At 40.6% G+C, this 18,777-nt stretch overlaps 1 protein-coding gene across 1 annotated transcript in view; it reads right to left on the bottom strand.

The window, feature by feature from the left end:
• Positions 1–189, bottom strand: part of mgat4c (mgat4 family member C) — a 103,593-nt gene extending 103,404 nt beyond the window's left edge. The window contains exon 1 of the mRNA XM_061035998.1: positions 130–189. The gene's annotated coding sequence lies outside the window, so the exon portion shown is untranslated. The remainder of the gene's footprint in view (positions 1–129) is intronic.
• Between the last annotated feature and the right edge of the window lie 18,588 nt (positions 190–18,777).

Raw genomic sequence — 18,777 nt, 5'->3', positions numbered from 1 at the left:
CAGCCCTGAGAAGTGTGTGTGTGTGTGTGTGTGTGTGTGTGTGTGTGTGTGTGTGTGTGTGTGTGTGTGTGTGTGTGTGTGTGTGTGTGTGTGTGTGTGTGTGTGTGTGTTGCATCCTCTTATTCTTACCTTGACATTAATTATTCATCCAGCTGCATTCCATTTAGATGTATAGAAATTGAAGCGTCACTTGCAGTGTGTCTGCTGCAAAACAACAAAGAGAACACAAGAGAGTATTAACATGTGAAGTAAGCAGGGTGATGTGGTAATAAACGTTTTGGTAATATGGGATCCTGCTGTGTTAAGTTATCATGCATGTTTTTTTAGATTTTTCAACAAATGAAAGCAACAAAACATATAGAAATGAGTCACTGAAGTTTTGCATGTTTACAGATTTTCTGAAAACACAGTTTATGGTATTTAACAATTGTTGAACTATACTCTTCAAGGATATTATATTGCACATTATTGTCATACCCTGACTTTTATATGAATATAAAAGTTCTGACTGTTGCTTGACAGGTATAAATCATTGAGCAGGTTATTATCATGCAGGATCCTGAGTGTTTAAGATGCATGTTCCTCTACATTCTCTGCTCCATGCTTCCTCTCTTGATGTTCAGTCAGAAGTCACACTTGTCAAAAGGTTAGTGAAGGCAACTGCTTGGGGCTCCAGGACTGTTGGAGGGCCCCCTGAGGGCTGGCAAACCGTAGACCACAGCAGTGACTCAAAATGTGCAAAAGTTTGCAATGACAGTAGGTAACCTCCCTAAGGGGGCCCCGTTGATAGAACTCACTCGTGCTGTGCTGCAAAGTGTAACATGCATAATTCCTGTAAAATTATAAGTTTGTCAATGAAAGTCACTGAAGAGGAAAAATACAATGGAGCAGATCATAAATATTCAATGACTAAATGCTGCTAGTCTAGCCTTAACAATAGGGGAGAGACAGTTGTGTAACTTAATTCTGCTTGTTTTAAATAATCACATTTTTGTTCTAATGTTCAACAGAAGTTAGTTTAGCTAGCAGAGCAGACCTAATGTGTCCATCTCTGTTTGTTGTGACCGGGAGTAAGAGTCGAAACACCAGCAATCTACTTGTTCGCTTCGACACATCGGACATGTTGATGCAGGAGTTGGGGCTTGAACCCTGGACCTTCCAATTGAGAGTTGACAACTCTACCAACTGAGCCCCCCCCCCCCCCCCCCCTGTGTGGAGGGGCCCGCTGTAAATTTCTGCCTTGGGCCTCAACTCACACTAGAACTGCCACTGGTCAAGTTTCACAGTAGAATCTGGCACCATGACTAAGAATGATTTTGTTCTGCCTTGCACTAAAACAATGTTTTGGTGGCCTTTCCTTTAAATCCTCCTGTTCTTATGAAGGTTATTAAAGCCCAGTGTTCAACATAAAATCTGACCTGTCAATCTTAATCCTTCTGCTGAGCAAACACTGTGATGACAGTTCATCAGCCATCTGTCAAGAATGTACAGAAAAGTTCCCTTAGAAATACATGGCTGTAAAGTATTACAAAAATACCCATAATCCTGTAAGAAGTGGCTTCCTGCAGTTTTGTTTTATGCCAGGAATTTTTAAACCTCACTCTTTACGACGCATTGATTTATATCCTGCTAAGCATAAGGCCATCAATCTGCAGTGTGTGACATAACGGCTCGTTCAGGGCTGTCTGGGGAGAAATTATCACGCTCGATGATGTCGATGAGTTAAAACCCATAGAACAGATGCACGCCTGATGCTGGATTCAAAGCACAATGCAACATTTCACTTCAAAGCGCAGCGGGCTCTCCAGAGACAAACTGCTGAAGGTACGGAGGAGCGTTCTGCAGGAGTCTGGAAATCTTCTCTAATTCAAAGGAAACTGACAAACAGGGATTTTAATTACACACTGTCCAAGCTGTGCTGATGACCATTATGTGTCAATGTATCTTCTATAAAAATACAACAATTATGCATCAGTGGTCCCATCCACAAAAAACTCTCATTCATTTACATTAAATACAAGTGTAATGTGCTGTTGAAAGATGAGAAGATATCACTGGTTTTAGAAGAACGCCACCCGTTATCCTGTGACTTAACATTAAATAAACTCTTAAATGTATTACCTGCTTCACTTGGACTCCAGAAGACTTTATTTCATTGTGACAACCTTAAGCTCTCGCCCAAAGTAATATGTAAAACAGCAAAGGAAGTCTATTTCTCTGCCTTTTCTGAGCCAAAATTAAAGATTTAAAGTGCCAGACTGGGAGCCAAATGTGCTGTGGAGAGCACATAAAAAAATGAAACATTTCCAAGTGCATATGTGATACCATTCTGTTTTTTTCTCCTCATTGTTGAGATGGCCGTAAAAACCAGTGCAGCTTTGTGCTGTACATTATCATATAATAATGCCACTAAACTGCTGTGGGAATCATTTTAATGGGCCAAAAACAAGAGAGAGTCCTGAGTCACGTCCAAACTAATGCAACAATAAGACTGGACTGTAGTAATAAAGCAAACAGCGGCCTAATAGCTGACCCGGGAGACTTGATTATGCTGTTTCTGTAACCCATTACAGCAACGCAGGCAGTAAAAAGCCATCATAGTGACTAAACTTCAGCATAATGACTCTTGGTTATTGTGAACAACATGTACACCGAATGTGTGAAAAGTCCAAAATAGCAGAACAAAACACTGTGGCATCGTTTCAGCTCCAATAGGAGCCATTTTCACAGTGTATGAATTCACATTCAGCTCTGAAAAGGACACCTTTTGCCTTTTTCAAGCTGTTGTGTTCAAGTTGTTTTAAAATATCTGTGAAGGTGTTTAGGAAACATTCAGTTTAAACTTTTTTATGAACCTTGTTTGTCTTGTCAAAATGCATGCATATAATCAGAGGTGGTGAAGTAAACAAGTAAAGGATTGTTTAAAGTGTTTTTTATGCAATAATAAGACTGGACACAAAGCGATGTAACACAAGACGATTTACAGATCAATGTCCATGGAAAATGTTCTTAGTGACTGTTTTTATTTATTTTTTGGTTGAATGCAAATTTTTAAAATAGAAATCATCAATTTTGCATATACAGGACAAGACAATCAAAGAGAGGAGAGAAGTGTGACTTTGTCCAACCAAAGGGGGCGCCAAAATCAACTAACCAAAGATTCCTCACATTTACCTTAAAGGTTTACTGTGCAACTTTGAAAGCAGATTTCCAGCTTAAAACGCCAGGTACTATGGACACAACCCACCCACTCCCCTCTTGCCATAATCCATTTCAACCTAACCCAACATAACCCTTTCAATGCATCCCAAGGCAGTTGTGGTCTAGTGGCAGAGTCGGTCGTCTCTCAACCTGAAGGTTCAATCCCAGGCTCCTGCTAGCCCAAGGACACACGGGCAAGACACTTTACCCCAAGTTGCGGTTTGAGGAGACAGAAGACGAGAAAAGCTAAAGTCAAGTCCATTTACCGTGAATAAATGGCACAGAAACAGAGCATATCATGGATGGATTTTTCAGAAAAGTGTTGAAAAGTTGTCTTGATTAAAGTTAAAGTGATTTAGGTTTAATGTTCCCCAATGACAACATGAGCCTCAGTCAGCTTTGTACAAAAACAGCACTTGTCCTTCTCAAGGGATCTTTTACTTATATTCAGTGAGCTCATTTCAGAGTCCATATTTTTACTTTCATGAAGAAGTTGAATCAGTACATTGGCTTTAACCACTCTTTTTCCCAAACACTTGTACTTGTGATTGAATAAAAAAACGTGCACTTTTGCCACCTCTGCATATCACAACTCGATTCAAAGCAGACTCTGTGCGTTCAAGTCCTTTTAGAACTTGAACGCACTGTAAACCTGCCAGACATTAGCACAATAAAAGGGAGAAACATTGACACAGCATGCTTCACAGTCACGCTTAATTCCTGCTCGCCCCACAATGGGAGAAAATATTATCAGTGTTGTCGTAAACACAAGTACAAATCCCTGCTGTTATGGCGCTCCTACTGAGAGACTTCTGATGTTTCCCAGTCATTTCCATTCCACTGGCAGCATTTGCATTTGTTTGATTTCCAGCAGCAGTATGCAATGTCTCTTTGTGCAACAATTCAGACACAAATAAATTAAGATCTATCCTTCCTCGCAAAGATTATTTATCTCCCTTCTCAAGCTGTCTGAACTTTGAAAACAGCTTCGAGATATGCATTACTATTCCCACACCGGTCGCCCACTGCTTTGACGGTAGAGACTGCAGTCTGCTGTTTGCCTGTGCATGTTTTTTTTCTATAAAATATCTGCCTTATACAACAGCTTATAAAGGATTTGTTTAGCTGACTTCGGCGTGCACATGCAGGATGAATCATTGTAATGTAATGCATGCCTATAGCTACAACCCCTCTGCTAATCCTTCTGCAGAAAATCAATTTTTCACATCGGCTTCGGCTGCCCTGAGGAAGACAAATCACAAAACTAGTCAATGCGGCGATCAGAATCAAAAAGACTCGAATCAGACGGAGCCGAGTCGGTGTAATGCCTCGTGAACAATCAGTAACAAGTCCCTGCCAGAATGAGAACACGTTGTTTCATTCTCATCAGCCCCTCAAAAAGACAAACATGGGATAATTAGGATGATTAAGACGAGCAGAGACTAAAGGCCAACAGTGTTAACAGAGCTGCAGATAATAAAAGGATTAGGGGTGATTCACTTACAGAAGCTAATGGCATTTTCAAATAGAGGAAAAAGAAAAAAGGAATTCATTAGCAAATGTGAGTGACGGCTGAGAATCGCTCGGTTTCACAGCAGAGATAGAGCAATTCAATCCACAACAGGTCCGCCTGTCTGGGAGGAAACCGGAAAAAGTCACTTAAAGTGTCACAGTGTCAGGTGAAAAAAAGGGGGAAAAAATGGCACCTTTAGGAAAAGAGAGAGCAGATCTGCAGCCGGCAGATGAGCACTGACCCAATCTGACCCACTTCTCACTGATTTATGGTTTATGGTCCCTCAGCAGACACTGCTTTGTTCTGGGGGGTCATAAATCTCCTGCACCTCAGAGCCGATCAGCTGACCCTCCAATCCTGGCAGAAGCAACCCCCCCCCCAAAACAACCCCCTCACCTTTCAAACAGACCCATCCGCCGGCAGCAACCCAGCTCTCAACACAAAGCAGAAATCATCCGATAGCACAAGCAGGCGGCAGTTAATCACCGTGAGCGGACAATGGTGTGAAACGGAGCCAAGCCGGGCTGGGCAATCGCAATTGCTAAAGCGCTCAAACGGGACAGCTGAGAGTTTTACCTGTTTGTTATCTCGGCTCTGAGCGTAAAGGGAGTGTTTTACTGAAAAAGAAAGTGGAATGAAGTTCTCCGTGTTTGAAATACGCCAGAGAGAGCGAGGAAGGGGCACTGAGTAATTCTGCCCCCGGGCCGTGTTGAAAGGGCTCGAGTCCTGGTGATTATGAGGCAAATTAATTGGTGAGAAGTGAGGTCATTAGGCAAGGCTAACGGTGAATCAGCAGGTGAACTCCTGCAGCACAGATAGCACTCCATTCCCGAACTTTTATTTTTTTTGTTGCAGCGCCAAAAGAACACACCAAGAAGAAGCCAACAAGGCAGGGGATTACTTCACAACGAGACAGGAGTAACAACAGCCAAAGAGTATCAGTTATACTTCATCTTTCCCCGGATGAAATAACCACGGCGTGCAGGGACTACAAATCACACTGCTTAAAAGGAAGTTGATGAGGAAACGTCGCGCCTCTTATTTGCGCCGTAAAGAATCGGAAAAAAATCTGCAAACTCACCTTCCTTAAGCCTGTGACAGCATCTCCCTGCTCAGTCCTTACACTGCGTATATACACCATGAGGGAGCTCTGCTGAAGCTCTGCGCTCCCCACCAGTCTTAATGATCTCCATGACTCACACGGGAGCAGATAATTGGCTCTCGGAAAAGTGGGATAAACACTCGTTGTTAAGGCAGTAAGTTGCTTGGCTTTTTTTTTTTTCTTCTTCTTCTTCTTCACACTTATGCACGTGGATATTTTCTTTCCTATCTCTCCTCCACCTCTTTCTTGCTCGTTCACCGTCTCTCTCAGGGGCACCACCACCCCACCCCCCCCCCCCCCCTCTTTGCCACTCTCTTTGCCAAGGTGCCTCCAACACTTTCTCATTGGTTTCTTTCTGCTCTGCTTTCCTCCACTCTCCAGTATTCTCATCTTAAAGGAACAATGTATTCACACCCCTTTGACCCCGACCTTCCTGTAGCTCACAAAGTGTATCATGATGAGGAGTGTTGGGTAAAACTAATTACAGCTTAGGGTCGGAGCGGCGGGACAGGCTTCAATAATTCATGAGCTCAACTTAAGTGGGGCGATGGCAGATGTGTACCAAAAGAAACGGAGCTAGAAGGAAGGGCAGGATTTGATTTTTTTCTCATGTTAACCTGTCGATGCTAGAAACTAAAACGCGACAACTCTTAAAAGGTGTCTTATATAAGCTTAAGGTACTTGGCCAGGCACTGACAGGGAAGTTGTATTTTTTTCCAAAATAAACTTCTAGGCTTGTTAAGTAGAGCAGAGATCAGAGCCAAATGTTCTCACGTCAAGGTAATGTCTCACCATGAAAACGCTTTAATAAAAGTAATGCTTGTCTTTGGCCTGAGAATGAGCTCACTGATGTCTAAAAGCTTGAACGTTTCTGAGTTACTGGATCCTTCAAACTGCCTTCCAGCTCTTAGATAGAGTATGCACTTTTGGGTCAAAGATAGTCAAAACAATCAAATGTATTCCTTTTTCTCCAACCAGCCCACCGTCATAATGACTTTACATTCAGTTAACATCATCATCACACACTCTTCAGACCCATTGATATAAATAAGTGATTTAAACCTCAAACATCTGGTAAGAGAAAGGGCAGCCTGTTCTCACTCCCATCTCAAATGTTTCAATGATTAAAATAAATATACAGTGGAGGTACCTTTCTAACTTTGTTTCTGGATGCTGATGAAATATCAAAAGTCTGATATCCCGTTGAAGTCTGCTTTTGTCTGCAGACCAGGAAATATGAAGAAACAGTAAACATAAGAATTGAAACCGGAAGAGCATGATGAGATCCATTGTGATTTAAAAAAAAATAAAGACAACATACTTGTGGACCAGTGAAAAAGTGCTCAGCTAAGACAACCCTTTGCTCGAGTCATGCTCCTATATTCTACTGAGAAGTTACATAACCTTCCCTATGGCTATTAGCCAAAACAGCATTGCCAGGTGGGAGGAAAAAAATATTTATTATGGCGATATTTTGAGTGGCAATATTATGTCGTCTAATGGTCGGCAAGTATCGATAGTTTAATTATATCAATAGCAATGTGCTTTTTGAATTTTTGACTCCCGTTGTGTAGAAATAAAAACAATGAAGTGAATAGACTGATAATGTTTTCTTGTTTGTTAAAACAGTTCCTGATTCAGTTTATTTTTGTGGGCATAATATGCAGTAAAAAATGTTCCTCTGGTGATTCCCAGCCCTAATAGCCACCTTCAACAGACCCAGACTCCCTACATGCGAACTCCAGGTAACAACAATGTAACCAGTGGGCAACTAAGGATTTCCTCTGAAAGGTGACTTCTCTCTAAGTTTGAAATGAAGGTTAGTTACATGACATTACCTTAATTTGTTTTTTTGAATGTTTTTTTTTTTAACTCCCCCTTTCCCCAACCCTATAGAGGTAATGCTACATAATCTTAACCTCTTCTTATGTTGCAGAACGTAATGTTTAAATGTTGTGTATATGTGTCAAACTATCATAAATGTAGTCAAACTGGTGATAACACTTCCTCAGATGAACTATATTCAGACGTTTTCAGCGAATCAGCTCCCTTGGCAGTAATCTGCAGAGCTGTATGTACTGTCTGAGCACCTGTGTTGCCTGAAATTCGGTGATAAATTAGTGACATAATGAGCAGCTTCAGTCGCAGGTGCATCAACTGTGCTATTTGAAATTCCTTCCCCCTAGGCGCCGTGTGCAAATGCTGACTGTCTGAGTTTTTGAACTTTTGTCAATCGGAGCTTTCAGCGAGCAGAATTGAATGGCTCAGTTAGAAATGTTAAGTGTGTGGCTGTGGAGGAGTAAATATCGGCACAGACAGCTTCGTATGCAGTCGTTTATTGGTAATCCTGGTGACTCCATGAGGGGGAACAATCGGAGGCAATTATTCATGAAGGTTCTATCGTTTCCTGTCGCCTGTTAGGGATTGATGTACTCCTCTGCAGAGGAATCTGCTGTTCTACATACACCACCTGATTATCAATCATGAATATGTGATCAAAGAAACAAAAGACAGACTACAATACAAACACTTAGAAACCATTTTTTCACAACCACTTTAAATCCAGTTTCTGAATTTATGTGTCGGCTGATTTCAAGTTACCATCTAATAATAAAGAACTTAAATAGCAGCAGTATAATATTAACTAGGGATGGGCACTTACAGTAATCTTAAAACTCAAGTACCCATATTCCCCTAAGAATGAACCACTACTGGAGTACTTTCTAATATATACATTTTTTACTGTAAAAGAAAAAAAAATGGCAATAAAAAAAAGAATAAAGCCAAGAACCAGGTATGGCACAGACCGTTCTCTGGACCTGAGCTTGCTCTGACTGTATACATGAATGACTGAAGTCAAATACATAACTATACTAGTGGTCCACTAGTTTTTTTATGCAGTGTGTCGCTCACCAGTGCTGTGTATCTGTTGGACAGTGGTCTAAATATCTCAGTTCTGGGGGCTCTGTACAGCCTAGCGGTTATTATGCACGCCCCGTGTACAGAGGCAGTAGTCCTTGTCGCAGCGTCTGTGGGTTCGAATCCAAGCTAGGCCCTTTGCTGCATGTCATCCCCCACTCTCTCCTCCCAACATTTCCTGTCTCTCTTCAGCTGTCCTATCCAATTAAGGCAAAAAAAAAAAATGGCCCCAAAAATACAACTAACAAACTAACTCAATGAAATGACAAATGGTAACATGTGACTCTGTGGTGAGAGCTGTTCAAATGTCTGTAGTTACAGACACTTGATGTTCTGCTGCTCTTTCCTCAACCATATTTTCCACTCTCGTTGCTGTTGTTAGCCGTGATGGTGGCTCGTAGTCCGGCTCCACAAACACCATCAGCTTCTGTGAACGCTACCGTTTTAGAGCAGTGAAGAAGAAAAGAGGCCAAGAAATCTGAGAGATTGTAGTTTTGAGTTTATTAATTTGAGATATTCTATCAGTGAAGAGACTAGTGTACTCCACATTGTTGGCAGTATCAGAGCCATTTCTCTGATTCTGATATGTGTTTTGGAACAACTCTACGATAAAGTAAATCTTTCTGGACAACTAAAACTATTAGTTTCTTTTTTTTTTGTTTTGCCAGATCCCACAATGCTAATTTTTAGGACAGCCACTTATGTATCTTCACAAATACAATTATTATTTAGTTCAGAAAAAGAATCTCTGTGATGGAGAAATGAATATTAAAATCAAGCGAACAGGAAGCCTGCGTCGCCTTCAGGTCCACATCTGTAACAGCAACCTCGGCACACCTCCTCTAGCTGATCAAAGCTGCTCCGTGCCTTCATCAACAGCTGGTGAGCATGAAGGGGGAAAAAAAGAAAAAGGAATGGCAATATGGCATGATTATGCAACCTATTTCAACCAGCCCTCCACCCTGCTCTCCAAACAAACACAGCTTGCCTTTGGTCTTTGTCTCACTGTCATTGATGCATATTTCATAAGGGAATTCACTGTCTTCCTTTGATTTTTTGGCACTTTGGTGCTGCTGTCTAGCAATCCATTAGCTCCCATTATCATCTCTCCAGCCCTAATTAAAGACAACAAGGAGACTCTTACAGCTCTAATCTACTGCATATAATAGCAAAGTCCTCCTCCTAAATATAGAATTCTAACAGGTATGGTAAAAGAAGCAATAAAGACTACTCTTTAAGTGAGCAGATGATTTGACGTTTAGTCTACAAAGTGTCCAAAAATAGTCTCAAACGCCTACACAAATCCCAGAGTGGAATATGATTTCTGAAAATAGATTATTTTGTCTTACAACGATACAGAGAAAAGCAGCAAGACCTCACACTCGAGAAGAAGCAGCATGTTTCTCACTAATGATTAATGATCATCAGTGGTCCAAAGTCCCTCGCCCAAACCACAAACAGCACATTGTAGTTTGTCTCTCTTTGTGTCTCCCTCTGTAACTTTGTGTTTTGGCTGCGGCCTGTCTCGACCAGGCCTCCCTTGGAAAATAAGTTCTTAACCTCAATGGGACCAATTTGGTTGAATACAAAAATAAAGACTGGAGGGATTTTGTACCTTGAGTATATTCCATACGTTTTATCTTCTTCCACTACAAGATATTCGCTCTTGTCTAAAACAATGGTTCTCAACTGGTCTAGCCTCAGGACCTGCACCACCAGCTCCTCCAGGAGAAATTGCAATTTGATATTTTTCAACCAATGAGACTTATTGAATAGAAAATAGTGCAGTTTGGACCTCAAACTGTTCAAAACATGTGCCCCAGCAAAAAATAATAATGTTTAAAAAGCACTTTATAGACTTATTGGCAATGTTTTTGCAAGGTCCTGACCCACCAGTTGAGAACCACTGGCCTAAAACACACAGTTATATTTGACGTTATCCCAAATGTATGAATATAATATATATAATATGAATGCATTATGTTCAAAAGAAATTATTTTAAACAATGAAAAAATATATATTTTATGACCAATCTTCACTATTTAGTGAGCCAGTTAGCAACTACGAGTCGGGCTAAAGCTAACGATACAACCAAAGGCAACGTTCGGTCTTTGGAGTTCAATTTTTCGGACCACAGTATGAGAGAGAAGTATCCTTGCTTTGTTTTTAAGGACACTTTTAGAATTATAAACGTATTCTGCAGTTAGCTTTGTTGTTTGCTTTGTCATGCCAGAAAAAAATATAAACTATTGGATTTGGATTATGTTTTTGAATTACTCTGACATGTACCACTGGAAAAAATGTTGCTCCTCTTGATCCCTGAAGCTAAAGCACATTGTATTCCCCCCCACCCCCATACATTTAAATTAAGATACTAAAATGAGTATCATAAATATAGGACAACTAATTAACTATATGGTAAGCTAATGACTTCTTGACGACTATAAAGGCTTTGGTTATGGGCAGCTTTAGTAGAAAATGGTGAAAACGGTGTTACCAGTTTATTAATGGTTTCCACACTAAAGAGTTGCTTCTTTGAGGATCTAGACTCAGCAGTAAAATGTGACTGAGTTCAGCCCTTCTCGGCGTCTGCTGGTTGGCGATTCACATTATGCTAAATGAGCAGCAGAGGGAGCGACGCTGAGGGAAAATGGCCACAGAGACGGAAGATAGAGCCGGTGAAGTGCACTGCAGTGAGAGTAAGATCATTCCACTTCAAAACACAAGGCGCCTTAATGCTGCTAAATAGGAAACTTTCTCCCTGTTATGGACAGCCGTTTTGATAAGCTGGATGTTCTTATTTGAACCCTTTTATAGCTCAGTGTTGGAGCTGTTTCTCTCTGTGGATGTGTGGACGAAGCTCCATTTTTGTTTATCTGATATCCTGTTGAATAAGGTACGTTTATGTTAACCCACCTGTGCCCAAAATATGTTGGAAAGTAACTTTTTTAAATACACTACCCTGTACTTCAGCACAGTCTTTATATCAAGTTCACTAAATATAACATGGAAGCATTTTGCCTCAACTCATTTGACTCCAGCTAACAGATTATTCTGCTTTTTATAACGCCATTAAAATCATCTCTACCTCAACCAGATCAAACATTAAAATGCTGTTTCAGTAATCTGAACTAAGACATTCATTACTTGAGTTAAGTTGGAAAATTCAGCTGAGAACAGTTTGAGTTATATTTTAAGAGCAGGACTTGTTTGATTTGTATTAAGCAGTTTAGGATGTAATTACAAAATGTACATATACCGCTGTGTATTGGTTCAATGTTGGTGAGATACGTTTTTAAAATTCCAGGATACACAGGGATCGGTACTGCAAAAGTAACATCAAACAAAGTCAGCTATACTGGACGGCTGTACCCAACTTTCAAAAGTTTTATAGCCAGAAGTATTCAGGTAGTTGGTTGGCTTGGTTCCAGGGTTGAAAATGTGTCGATGGAGGATTTGAATGGGGACATTTACGTCCAGAACCAAATCCCAAAAAGTGCTGATGATGAATGTTAACAAATGCAGTAAGTAGATCATTATCAGTATACTGAAATAAAGCTTCACTAGATCTCCCTCTGTATTCTTCTATCTTAAAACACAGATTATTAGAGCGAAACATTCACAGATGTGACTTCTTTCAGCATCTGTAGTGATGTTTAAACATGCACAAGATGCTCTGCAAGAAACATCCAGACTTTTAGGGAAAAACGCTGAGGCAATATTTACGGAGTGAAAAAAAAACAATCTTGGCTGTCTGCCAAAGAAGTTTACGCCACGTTTTAAGACTATTGTGACATCACTATCCATAACTTGTAGAGTTTAGACAGAGCTACACCTTTACTACCTCGTCAGTTTGGTTGACGCAAGAGTTATGAATTCTGCAAATATTTGTGGAAACAAAACACAAAATCTGAGCTTTTCATTTCACCAGGGCACTATTACATGTGTTTACTCTCCTCTGAGATGTTCTCTTAGAGGAGACTATAATATATTTATAACCTCGAAGCCAATGTCAGAGCCCTTTGATTTAAAAACATTGTATTTACAAATGTGAATGTGTGTCAGTGTGCTTGCTTTTCCTCTTAGTGTTTGGATAATGTCTTTGAAGGGATTCAATATTTACTTCAGTCCCAGCACTCGTAAAATACTACAGCTCTAAATAATAAACTACAGTACCCATTTACCAAACTCACAATGATAAACTTGACTTCTCAGGCAGTCTGCTGAGTTCTGTTTGGCTTTTGTCCAACGACAATGTGAATGAACTCTTCAATATTGAATGACTCACTCTACGAATGGCAGTCTGCTCCCTGACAGCCGGAAACTAAATCTCCACGACGCGCATATATGTGAAGCGCTGGATGAGAGTTGAAGCTCATCTCTTTGAGCTTTTGGTACAGAGACATTTCCCTAAAAAAAAAAATGTTGTGAATGTGGTTTTGAACCCCTCCCTCCTCAAAGGCAGTCAAAATGAGGACCTGAATCAAACACTGAGGCTAAAAGGGAATTGTTAAAGCGGAGATGAAGTGCTGTGGATTGAAATACCCCCAACAGATACAGTTTTCATCTATTGTCATGCTGGGCTGGACTTTTTTTTGATTTCAATGGCAAAAAATAGCCCCACTCACAGCTCCGAACATGAACGTGAAATGGCATCACACAAACACTGTTTTATAATATCACCTTCAGGTGTCGTAAAATATAACTTCAATGTAAATCAGTCTTAAACTTTAGTCATTAAGCTAAACTCAAAATGTCCTTTAAGTTGTTGGTTCACGCTTCAGGTTCACTTCCTTCTGTTTAATTTTCTTTTTAAGGTTCAACCCTCAGTCGCACAAATCCTCTGAGACTCAATAAGACCTGTCGGCTTTTCTTTAAATCTACTGTGAGTTTAAAACTGGTTGTGAGTCTCTATTGAATACTGACTCCTCTTTACGTCCTATAAAAACAAACCAAACCATCAAGAAGATTGGCTGGTTTTATGTTTTGCTGCAGCGATAAAAAAAAAAAGGTATTTTGTTTCTTTCTCTTTGTGTTCCTCTCCATCTTCCTTAGCAGAAACTCAAAAACTCTGATTTTACTACACATTAACATTTGGATTAAGGTTTTTAATGCATGTTAAAGGAGTATGTTTGTTATGAAAGATGTTACCAACTTTGTTATCGGTTAAACCAGGGGCGTCTACAGATGGGAGGACAGGGGTGTCATGCCCCTGTATGATTTACTGGTATGTTACTCATGTGGCCTTACTGTTTCTGTTTTTCTGATTTATATTGATATTGTCTGTTTTTTAAACTTACTGTCCTGTGTCTTCGTCCAGTTGTACTGTTTACCTCTTGCACATGTTTTCCAATGTGGTTTTATACTGCAAATGGCAATAAACTGAACTGAACGTCAGGCCACCCCTGCATAAGTCAGTTCCCCGGGTGGACCACCCCAGTTAATAAAAGTCTGGACACACCCCTGGTGTCCACAGGTTGCAAGGGGGTCACAAGTATTCTTGACGGATGAGAATTTTCAATTTTTTATTTATACCTAACTCTAAATGTTATATTCACCTCTGCATTAAAACCACCTACATGAGTAAAAAGTTTCAGTTTCTTACATAGCAAAAAAGAAAAAGATCCATTTAGAGTCTAAGTTAGATTTTTACTGTCCTTTAAGAGCAGCCAATAACTCTACCAACCCCCGCAGAGAAATCCATATTTTTCTCGAGGTTTATGCTTACAGTAATGTACCTTAAGGGTAAACAGCTTAGGATATTGAAAATGGACGTTCAATGGGAAAAAAAATAGACGTATGACATTATTTTCTTGCAGATTCAAAATGATATAAGTATTGTCTGTTGGAGGGTGAATGCAGTTTGTCTCTGTCCAACTTAGAATTTTCCACTTCTGGTTATGTTTTGTGAGGGATAATGTATAGTAAGCAGATTGTTACCGCAGAATGGAACCCGGATGGCGAGCAGCCCTGGACGCAAAGCCGACACTTACTTTAGTCAGGCAAACCCAGAAAGCCTGAGCGGGTGTGGGAGTAATGAAAAGTTACTCGAGTAATAACGTCAACGAGTACCCGAGTCCTCGAGTCCATCTCTACCCTGGCTCTCGGAGGTGCGTTAAATGCACAGGTTCCAATCGAACAATTTGATAAAACAAGTTGATTTGTAAAAGTTACAGAAAAGTAAATTCAATAATTAAATGAGAAGCATGACATCAGCTTCCCAGCCAACATCCACATCAAACAGCAAATAGGAAAAAGATCAAGACAAAAACAGTATGAGACACACGGATATTGTATGACTTGATCCGCTCTATAACAGCTGCTGGGACAAAGCTGTTCCTATAGCAACAAAACCAGCAAAGAGCTTAAGAGAGGAAGAACTCATTTTCCAGAGTTAGACCATGGTCTTCCCTTCCTCTAATAATTTGGCAATCAGTGCTTAACATGTTGTAAATTCAGTCCATTCAAGTCATCCAGTCAATGCTGGGATTAAGATCTCTCCTCACAACTGAACACAGAGCGCAGGTCAGATCCACTATCACTGACTCAGCCTTCATGGTCAGACTCTTAACGCCTCACATGTTCTGTATCGGAGCAAAGCTCAGTGCCTGCCCGACAGATTCCTACTGCCCAACATTAGTGACCTGCACCACCTCTGCTAATCAACATGGTTAGACACCAGGGAGGCAGAGTGCGGTCAAGAGGCGGGCCGACAATTATTTGTGGCATTTGTCTAACCTTTCACGGAGAAATCAAGTGAGTGGCTGCCCGGACTACCTGAGTGGAAACCGTTGCAGTCATCAGCTTAAAGTTCAGTGAATCTCACTCTGTGAGAAATGTCAGTCCTTTACTGAATTGAGTCTTAATTATTTTTTCATTCTACGTAAAAAATAGGAGTAATGTTTGTATTTTTATTTAAAATTTGTTGCATCGATTCAACATACGATGTAATTTTGTATGAAACTGGGAAACTGATACTTTAAAAAGCAGAGTGATAGTAAAGTGATGCAGATTAAAGGCTTAAATGTCTGCTGACTTAGGCCTGGTCCACACGTAGGCGGGTATTTTTGAAAACGTTTTTTCCTGTGCTTTCGTACACTCACATATTACGTTTAAGGTCTCTGAAAAGGCACCTACTGTAAAATGACTTTCAGGGTTTCATTTTTGTAGACGGGGAAAACAGAGTTTTGGGCTTTTGCGCCGCTTTCTCCTCCGTTTGACGTCATTGTGCGACACTGTCACTTTGGTTTACCTGAGATTAGTGAGAAAGCAGACGTTACCAAACTAGTGCTCCCACTATGTTGACGGGCAGAGGAGCCTGAATGGGCAACTTTGTAAATTAAATGGTCATTGCAGAGGAATGGTGAGAACATTTTAGTATGTCAACGACATTGTTTCTGACTTGGCATGCTAGTGACAGCCGTAACAGTGCGTTTTGCGTTTTCATGTGGAAGAAGATGTTTCTGAGAACTCTGAGAATGTGTGTGGACGGGATTACCTTACGTTTAAAAAAAAAAAACGCCTATGTGTGGACTAGGTCTTCATTTTCTCTCCGTTAAAAAGCCGTAACCAGTGAGTCTACAGAAAAAGAGCCTTCATCAAACTCCATTCTCAGTGTTTGGAGGATTAGAGTTCTTTAGGTTCTGCTTGAGCACCCTGACTCAATGAAAGCCTCTTCTTCTTTTATAGAAAATGACTTTAGTTTAATGACTTATACAGTATGAGTAAATACAAAAGTATGATTTAGTAGATTTAAGAGTTTTTTAAGCTGTACAAAGACCACTGTTTCAGCAGCACTAGCCTGGATTCAGGTTCATTCAAAGACTTCAGCTGGGATCTGCCCAGTGTTAAAGCAGCGAAATAACAAAAGTCCAGACTTCACATACAGCCAGGAAAAAAAAAGTTTGATCGACCACAAGGATTCTACTCCATTAGTATCAAATACCAACCAAGTCTGTTTTTGCAATACAGGCCCACTCGAAGAAATTGCCGGGCCCCTGAAATGTCCTGTAAATGGGCCCACCCAGGATATGATTTAAATCAACGTATGCACATTCAGTCAGTAGTGAGAGCGCTAGACTGCTTGCTAGCACTAGCACTAATGTTAGTGACATTACAACAAAAAAGGTTCATATGATTTTAAGAGGAGGGGGTTTACATTTTGAAACAGGATACAATTTACTGAAGCAACAATAAATAAAAGGTGTGTGTTTGTTACTTTCAAAGGTAATGGTGAGTATTTAGGTGTGAAATAAAATGTGGTCATTGTTGCTTAAAATTATTACGGACCATGTGACCCTCCTCATGAGTCCCAGAAAGCTTTCCCCTTTATCCCCCCTTGTGGGCGGGCGGCCTTGCGGACACTATCTATAAAAACCTCTAAGCTAGTTTTTGTTTAGCTAACACAAAGAACCAGGACAAATATGTGACCGTCCAATATGAAAAGACAGTTCACTTTTTCCAAATGGATCTTTCTTCCAAATAGGTTAACACTCTCTCAGTATGAAAATAAACCAGTGGTTAAACAGGTGGTGGCTCAGTGGCAAATTGTACCCCCACTGCTGCAGAGAACTTGGGCTGAATGACCACTAATGGGATCTCCAGCTTGTGCCTTAATGAACACAGTTTGCTTTGTCTCTGACAGAGGCAGGGGAGGCATCAGGTCTTCAATAAAGCCCAAAGAGACCTATGGATAGTGATGGGAAAAGCAGTTCTTTTCAGTGTACTGAATCAGTAGAATCAGTTCAGTAAAGTGAGTCGTTCAAAAGATTTGTTCACCGAATCGTTCAGTACTTCTCTGTCTGTGAATCAGAATTTAATAAGCTGAAACATGGCCGAACGCTTAGTTCTGCTCGCGATCGTACTGAGAACAGCTGGTGGTGAATAATAAACCAATGAGCTGAGAATTTAGTTGGATAAAGCTACAGTTTGCAAACTGAAAGCTGCTAAAACAATCACATTTATTTTCCCCGATCGTTCTGGTCAGTACTTTAAGTACACGAATCACTCACTGACTGTCTGACTGAGAGGGAGAGAGCGACTCAAAGCTCCCGTTCAGTACGTTCAGTGAACGAATCACTCACTGAGCATCAGTCAGTCAATGATTCGTACACTGAACGACATACGAATCGTCAATGACAATGAATTTAACTTAATATAGGCTACATGTCAGCAGAAAATATGCATGGCAATGAATATATCCTACGCCAGAACCGTTATATTTTAAATTATATAAGCAGGGCAAAGAAAAGGATTTAAAAAATAATTATATTTAAAAAAAAAAAAAATGGGCTTAGGCTACTTTACGAGTCTCTCTCTCTCTCTTCCTCTCAGTCACTGATTCGGTCACTGAATGTACTGAACGGGAGCTCTGAGTCTCTCTTCCTCTCAGTCAGCCAGTCAGTGATTCGTGTCGGAGCTTCTGTTCAGTACGTTCAGTGAACGAATCACTGACTGAACGTGAACGTGCGAGACTGCGAGTCACCAGCCTCAGTCACACACACACTGTACTGACTGAAACACGATCGAGACCATCGTTAGTGGATGTTAAAACAGACAGCTGAGTGAAATTAAGTTGGATATAAAAGCCGTTTGCAAACTGACAGCAGCTCTAAAAAGCACATACATTTTTGCGACACCTAAATGTTAAATAAAATATTTGCTACTTCCTCAATTTTCGAGACATGAGAGGGAGAAGTAGGGGCGGGCTTTAGCGACACAGAGCTCCCGACCGACTCCGTCCTGTTGGTTCAGTCAGTCATGTATCACTGACATAAAACAGAGAGGGAGGGCGGGCTTTGAGCGACTCTCGCGGTCTAGAGAGAGAGACACGAGACGGGAGAGAGGAGAGCGCAACTGAAGTTGAGAAATGAACGACTCTTTTCAGTAAGTGATTCAGTTCAGTTCGTTCACCCAGATGATTCGTTTGTTTTGAACGAATCGTTCACGAATGACACATCACTACCTATGGAGCCGCTGGAGTCCCCAAAAAGTGAACATTTTGTATTTTGTGCACACAAGATAAATATTTTGTAGGAACAA

The sequence above is a fragment of the Labrus mixtus genome, chromosome 4 (genome assembly GCF_963584025.1).
Source record: "Labrus mixtus chromosome 4, fLabMix1.1, whole genome shotgun sequence".
Taxonomy (NCBI): domain Eukaryota; kingdom Metazoa; phylum Chordata; class Actinopteri; order Labriformes; family Labridae; genus Labrus; species Labrus mixtus.
Note: the sequence above shows the minus strand (reverse complement) of the source record. Positions and strands in the feature narration are given on the sequence as shown.